Raw genomic sequence first — 8,387 nt, 5'->3', positions numbered from 1 at the left:
GTTATACACAGGTGTAGCATAGTTAGCGTAGCATAGTGTTAGCGTAGTTATACACAGGTGTAGTGCAGTTAGCATAGTGTAGTGTTAGCGTAGTTATACACAGGTGTAGTGTAGTTAGCGTACTGTTAGCGTAGTTATACACAGGTGTAGCATGGCTAGCATAGTGTAGTGTTAGCGTAGTTATACACAGGTGTAGCATGGTTAACATAGTGTAGTGTTAGCGTAGTTATACACAGGTGTAGCATAGTTAGCATAGTGGAGGACATCCAATTGGATGAAGATATGTTATCGTTACAAGCGACGTTGAAGCCTTATATACCTCCATCCGTCACCATGACGGATTACGTGCGGGTGGTGAATTCCTCTGGATGTCGGGAACTGAAAGAAATGTTGGTGAGTTCATCTTGGAACTCCTCAATTTTGCCTTGTCCCACAATTTCTTTCTTTTTAAAGATGCATTTTATTTACAAACGCAAGGAACCGCGATGGGCGCGGCTTGTGCACCCTCGTACGCAAACTTATTCTTAGGGGCTTGGGAGCGATCCATCTTTACTACTGACCCCATTCCCCATATAGAGAAAGTACAAATTTGGGCCAGGTTTATTGATGACATTGTTTTTGTTTGGAAGGGTCCTCTTCCGGAACTACAGTCCTTCATGGAGTTGCTGAATATGAATTATTTTAACATCAAGTTGACATACAAGGTGGGCAGACATCACATGGACTTTTTGGACGTCTCCTTCGATGTTGACAATATGGGGTATGTACAGACGGACTTGTTCCGTAAACCGACTGCCACAAATTCTTTGCTTCACGCTCACTCTGCACATCCGCAGAACCTCATTAGAGGGATACCGATGGGCCAGTTCCTACGCCTTAAACGTATCTGTTCCACAGATATTGCATTTGAACATCGGGCTGCTGAACTTTGGACCAGGTTCTCCGAAAGGGGCTATAAAGAAAATTGGATCAAGGGGGCCTATTTGCGAGCAAAGCATACCAGTAGGAGGAGTCTCCTTCAGACAAGACAGAAGGATAAGAGTGATAATCAGGTAAGACTGATTACGTCCTACCATGCTCAAGTACCCCAAGTGAAAGATATTTTACTTAAGAATTGGAATATACTGTTGGCAGATCCGGTATTGAGTCTATACATACCCAAGACACCTTCCCTTACCTTTAGAAGGAGTCCAAGCCTCAAAGACATGTTGGTTCATAGCCATCATAGGAGTAAAAAACCTGAACCTCTCTTTGGTGCAACAAAACCCAAGTGGGGCTGTCGTCCATGTGGACATGTGTGGCATGTCGGAACATGTGTACCGATATGAGTTTTAGTAATCATGATGGCAGTAGGTTGTTTCAGATTCGTCACACCATCTTGTGCAATACTGTCGGGATTATTTACCACTTGACCTGCCCGTGCAATCTTGTCTATATAGGGATGACGACCCGTGAACTGAAAAAAACGTGTCAGAGAACATGTCTTAGGAGTGACAGCAAGACAAGAAGTGGATCTTTCACGCCTGACCACAATACCACGCCATTTCAAAATTCATCATGATTGTGACCCCAGCCAACTCCAGGTGAGAGGAATTGACAGGATTCTTCCAGGAGTACGAGGGGGGAATTGGAAAGCGAGACTAGCTCAAACAGAAACCAGATGGATATATAGGCTAAATACCTTGCAACCAAGGGGCCTGAATGACAACGCGAGTTTGGCACCATTTATCTAAGCGCATCTACATTATCTATTGAGTATCCGGATTCCTGTGTGTGTTTTTTACCACTTGTCTTGGTGGGTTGTTTTTAAACTCATATGATTTTATTGGTTTTAATTTTCTCTTTTTCTCTCTTCCTTTTTTTGCTTTTAGATTCTTCGTGGTTCCCTCCGTCTCCATCTATATTGACCTCCTCCTACCTGCCATGCATCCATATGTCCATTCCTCCTCGTGCTATAGCTGTTATCAATTAATTGTTTTGCGCATTATTGGGCATCATGACCGCTATTTTACGGTCGCACATATTATATATTTGGTCTGTCCAATTTTTAGTTAGCTACTTTCTATGTTAATATATATATCTTTTAACTTTTGGTAAATTATTGTTCGTATGGCAGCTTACAGTACACATGTACTTTGATACGTCCTTTTTTTTTTTTTTTTTTATATATATATATATATATATATATATTTTTTTTTTGTCCCTCCCTTTTGGTTTTGGGGCATATTTATATAATAAATATTTTTAATTTCCTTTTATCTTGGTTTTCCCATTGATTAATTTGGGCCACACTATTAAAGCCCCTTGTCATTTTATTTTTTTAATATATTTTGGCACTTATATTTATTAGTGTTTTTAATCACCAAATATTAAATATCTTTGCACTAGTCACATGTGCCGTCATATATTATATTTCATTTTCACCATTATTTTTATACATTTCCACTAATAGCACTTTTTTTCACTAATTAGTATTATTTTGCACATCTAGCACTTTAATTGCATATTTTTTATCACCACTTTTGATGTAAAAATGTAAAAAAAAATTGCGCTTGAGCACTTTAGCCATGTTGCCTTAGGCGCTTTCCCCCTTCCCTTTTTCCTATTTATCCATTTTTTCCCTTAGGCACCTAGTGAGTATCCCTAGTTGTCTCACTTGGTTATACACCTTGATTGATCTTTTGCAGTGCTTGGGAATTTTTAGGGCTTCATAATTAGCGCTAAAATATTTTTGGCATATAATTCAATAAATGTAATTTTGCATGAGCCCTGGTATCTGGTCTTTTTCTTCACTTGTGGTATATTGGCACGTCTCTTTATATCATTTCATTCATTCATTCACACTCTCCATATCTCACTGATTTCTTCTTCTTTACTCATTCATTCCATCATTTCCATTCTATCACTTTCACTCGACTTCTCACTGTGTTTTTTATTGCTGTGTCTCACTTGTCTTACACTTATGTGTTTCATGTTCTTGTCTGTCTTGTATGTCAGTGTCGGCCAACTCATTCCCCCGGTGCGTTCTGCGCACACTGAGGATGTTTTCATCCTGATGTCTGCTCAGATCGCACTCTAAGCCGCGTCTTCCCCTATAGAGATACGGCACTGGTGCCGCCCTCTACCTGACGCTCAGTGATGACGCGATATCACATGACCGGGTCCTGGTTATGTGACCAGACGTCCTCTAGGGGCTGGTTCCAGCGCATTCTATACGCTGGTGGCGGCGCATAGGGATGACACAGTGGACGTATTCTATGACTGAGGTAGGAGACTCAGGTGCAAATCATTGCTAATCATTAGGCAGCTAGTTGGTTTTGGAAGCTGAGAGGAAGTGCATGCCGCTCATTGGTCTATACATCTGTCATTTATTGTAGGAGGTTTATCATTGGTAGAGTGATGATATAAATACTCACCTTGCAGGGGTTCCAGACACGCCCCCTGACGAAGCACAGGCGAAACGTACGTTGGGGTAGGAGGAGGCAGGTGTGTGGCTGCATGGCAGGAGGATCTTATGTTTTTTTCACTTTTTCCTTTTATGTTATTTCTGTCCACTTTATTTTCATCTTTGGACATGTTTTGGTTTTTCACTGCTACACCTCTTATTCTTTATACTTGACTGTATACTCTGTGGATTATGCACTGTACTGTGATTACCTATTACCTATTTACATCTGTATCTTGTTGTATACCTGCATTTCCCTGTATTCCATAAATTTGTGCCATACATCTTGTCTGCCCCCATCTTCTGTGGCTGTTATCATATTGCCTTGATTTTATTTCTTTTCTTATTTTGTATGTGTACTTTATGCATATGTGTTTAATAAAGTTATTGATATTTTACATGATCTGGTTCTAATTTGTTGGTATTGATATTTGTTAGTGGACCAGTCGTGGCTTTTTGCCCTTGTTGCTGTTGTGTATGAGTTATATAGTTAGCATAGTGTAGTGTTAGCGTAGTTATACACAGGTGTAGTGTAGTTAGTGTAGTGTAGGGTTTGCGTAGTTTTACAGCAGTGTACCGTAGTTAGTGTAGTGTTAGCACAGTTTTACACAGGTGTAGTGTAGGTAGCTTTGTTTTACAGGCAGATAAAGCATAGTTCAGAGAGTGTAGCATAGGGTGTAGCTTAGTTTAGTCATACAGTGAAGGGGCTACAACTCCCAGCATGCCCAGACAGTCAAAGGCTGTCCAGGCAGGATTAGAGTTGTACTTTAGCAACGATAGCAGAGGTGAGTACCTCCTTGTATGTTAATGTAGCAGAGGCGAGTGCGCCCTGAGCTGCGCTAGTTGGTTCATTAGGGGTATACATCCATCTATATAGATGGCTGTATACGGCAATCAGAAGGCCACCTACCCATCTCCGTTCCTGCTCCGTCACTAGACATAGAACAACACAGGAAGATGACAGATCTGGGACAGGGGTGGTAAGTTAGGCTCTCATGGGGGAGAACCCTCAAAAATGTACAAACCCATTGTGTTTTTCTTCTCTTCTCTTTTCAGATACGTAAATGCGGAGGACCACGACAATGACCTGCATATATATTTTTTTGTTTGTTTACTTTAATAAAATGGTTGATGAGGGCTGTGGGGGGAGTGTTTTTTCCTAATAAAAATGTTTTAAGTTTTCAGGCTTAGTAGTGGAAGCCGTCTTATAGACAGAGTCCATTACTAAGTCGGGGCTTAGCGTTAGCCCCAAAAACAGCTAACCCCCAATTATTACCCCAGTACCCACCGCCACAGGGGTTTATGACAGAAAAAAATTAATGTGTGTGGTTCCCAGTCTTTTCCATCTCAGTCAGATACCAACCAAACAGCAACAGCCTGAAGTTACCAAAGTGGGCGAGGACCATTGTTACTGGCCCTCCCCAGCCTAAAAAATGCCAGCCTGTTACCGGCATATTTAGTGCTCTGGGCCTGTTGGTGCCGGCTCTTTCCGGCACCCCTGTGGCGGTGGGTACCGGGGTAATAATTGGGGGTTAGCTGTCTTTGGGGCTAACGCTAAGCCCTGGCTTAGTAATGGACTCTGTCGATAAGACTGCTTCCACTACTAAGCCTGAAAAGTAATAAAAAAAAAAAAAACACATACACAAGTTAAAACATTTTTATTAGGAAAAACACTCCCCCCATAGCCCTCGTTAACTATTTTATTAAAACAAAATAAACAATTATGCAGGTCATCGTCTTATTCCTCCGCATTCACGTATCTGAAACGAGAAGAGAAGAAAAATACAAAAAATACGTCAGTACATTTTTGAGGGTTCTCCCCCTGGAGAGCCTAACTTACCACCCCCTGTCCCAGCTCTGTCATCTTCCTGTGTTGTTCTACATCTAGTGACGGAGCAGGAACGGAGATGGGTAAGTGGCCTCCTGATCACAGTATACAGCCATCTATATAGATGGCTGTATACCCCTAATGAACTACCTAGCGCAGCTCAGGGCGCACTCGCATCTGCTACATTAACATACAAGGACGTACTTGCCTCTGCTATCGTTGCTAAAGTACAACTCTCATCCTGCCTGGACAGCCTTTGGCTGTCTGGGCATGCTGGGAGTTGTAGCCCCTTCACTGTATGACTAAGCTAAGCTACACCCTACGCTACACTCTCTAAACTATGCTTTATCTGCCTGTTAAACGAAGCTACCTACACTACACCTGTGTAAAATTGTGCTAACACTACACTAACTACGCTACACCTGTGTAAAACTACACTCACTCTATGCTACACTAACTATGCTACACTGCTGTAAAACTACGCTAACCCTACACTACGCTAATTACATTACACCTGTGTAAAACTACGCTACGCTACACTGGTGTAAAACTACGCTAACACTATGCTACGCTAAATGCTGTACACCTGTGTAAATCTGCGCTAACACTTAGCTACACTTACTACGCTACAACTGTGTAAAACTACGCTAACACTACACGACGCTACACTGGTGTAAAACTAAGCTAACACTATGCTACGATAACACTACACTACATCTGTGTAAAACTATGCTAACACTACACTACACCTGTGTATAACTATGCTAACACTACACTACACCTGTGTAAAACTATGCTAACACTACACTACGCTAACTACACTACACCTGTGTATAACTATGCTAACACTACACTACACCTGTGTAAAACTATGCTAACACTACACTACGCTACACTGGGGTAAGACTACGCTAACACTATGCTACGCTAAATACGGTACACCAGTTTAAAACTGCGCTAAGACTACGCTAAGCGAACTACGCAACAACTGTTTAAAACTATGCTAACACTACACTACACCTGTGTAAAACTATGCTAACACTACACTACGCTAACTACACTACACCTGTGTAAAACTATGCTAACACTACGCTGCGCTACACCGGGGTAAGACTACGCTAACACTATGCTACGCTAAATACGGTGCACCAGTTTAAAACTGCGCTAAGACTACGCTAAGCGAACTACGCAACAACTGTTTAAAACTATGCTAACACTACACTACACCTGTGTAAAACTATGCTAACACTACACTACGCTAACTACACTACACCTGTGTAAAACTATGCTAACACTACGCTGCGCTACACTGGGGTAAGACTACGCTAACACTATGCTACGCTAAATACGGTACACCAGTTTAAAACTGCGCTAAGACTACGCTAAGCGAACTACGCTACAACTGTTTAAAACTACGCTAACACTACACAACGCTACACAGGTGTAAAACTACGCTAAAAAACTACCCTACGCTAACTACACTACATATGTGTAAAACTGCACTAACACTACGCTACACTGGTGTAAAACGACGCTAAAATACAACGCTATGCTAACTACACTACACCTGTGTAAAACTGCGCTAACACTACGCTACGCTAACTACGCTAAACCTATGTAAAAACTACACTACGCCATCTACACTACACTGGTGTAAAACTGCGCTACACTACGTTAACTATTTTATACCTGTGTAAAACTACAACTCCCATCCTGCCTGGACAGCCTTTAGCTGTCTGGGCATGCTGGGAGTTGTAGTCCCTTCACTGTTAAACCTCCAAAACACATGTTTTTTTTCTCTACTTCAAGGATACAGCAAGTACAGGGATACTCGCGATGTGAGTGCGTCCTAACCGGTGGTGGGCATGTGTACTTTGCTGAATTCCCCCTTTAGCTCCTGATGTAAACACTATAGGGGGAGATTTATCAGGACCTGTGCAGAGGGAAAGTCGACCAGTTCCCCTTAGCAACCAATCAGATTGCTTCTTTCATTTTTGAAAAAGCCTTTAAAAAAATGAAAGCAGCAATCTGATTGGTTGCTATGGGCAACTGGTCAACTTGTTATTTAGGCTTCCATCAGTTTACCATGAAGCGCAGCAAAATACCGCCAGAATAGCCTATGGGTCACCATAATAGCCTATAGATGACGGATTCTACATAATGGCATCTGTCATTGGCCTCCACTACACGTTTGTGTTGCATAGCTCCATCCAGTGATGCTTCTCTTCATATATGGAGGATCCCCGGGCATTCCTCATGGGCATAGCTTCTGCTGGAGGCGGCCAGGGAGGGGAAACTCCATAACAGGTGCCACCAAGCATCAGAGCAGCTTCCTCTATGGCTCCCAGTGTAGAGACAATGGCTTCTTTCTCCCTCCAAGTCATTGGACAGAACAGCAGGGTTCAGAGAGCTTCCCTTCCCCAAACTGTCCAGGCAGCTCCAGTGACCCAAGTGTCCGTGTATGGTAAATGTCCATAGATCATTGGGGGGTTTGAACCCAAAGGACAAGGCTGCTTGTGATGTTGGGGATGGGGATGTCTGTATTTGTGGGGTGAACATAGAAGCTGCTGGGCAGCCTTCCTTAGGTAATATTATGGGCATAACCAATAGGTTGTATGCCAACATGGTGCACTACACATATATGGGTGACTGGCACGCCCTAGAAGCCTTATTTATGTGCAGGTATGAGGCTGTGCATTTTTTTTGTTTTTTTTAATATGGGTTTGTTTTGGTTGGTGAATTGAACTCAATACTAAGCCGTTTCCCCTCTCAAGTTAGTAGGCGGGCTGGTAGATGTTTCATAGCTTGCACCTGTAATGCATCCCCCATATAGCATTGTGATTTCTCTGCATTCTGCAGGTTACCAGTGTCTTAGGCGTTGTGCTCCAGTAAGAGGAGCTCCAAAGTCTGGTAAACGAAGCAGTCATTTTTGTCCACTTAATTCCTGTGATACAGCGGACACCTGAGGGAACCCTGATGGGCCCCATTCAAAGTCAATGGGACCTGGTACAATGGCAGTGTCTGTTGTGCTTAGATCCGCTCACATCACGCTGATGTGAACTTAGCCTTAAAGGGGTACTCTGCCCTTAGACATCTTATCCCCTATACAAAGGA

The 8,387-nt window shown here is 42.4% G+C and overlaps 1 long non-coding RNA gene across 1 annotated transcript; it reads left to right on the top strand.

Moving 5' to 3' along the window:
- The first annotated feature begins 209 nt into the window (after window positions 1-209).
- Window positions 210-2,028, top strand: LOC130366796 (uncharacterized). Its single transcript, XR_008891930.1, has 4 exons — window positions 210-760; window positions 898-1,052; window positions 1,440-1,583; window positions 1,872-2,028. It is a non-coding gene; the product is annotated as an uncharacterized LOC130366796 (long non-coding RNA).
- The last annotated feature ends 6,359 nt before the right edge of the window (window positions 2,029-8,387 follow it).

Source organism: Hyla sarda, chromosome 4 (genome assembly GCF_029499605.1).
Source record: "Hyla sarda isolate aHylSar1 chromosome 4, aHylSar1.hap1, whole genome shotgun sequence".
In the NCBI taxonomy this organism is placed as follows: Eukaryota; Metazoa; Chordata; class Amphibia; order Anura; family Hylidae; genus Hyla; species Hyla sarda.
This window is presented reverse-complemented; position numbering and strand designations above follow the sequence as displayed.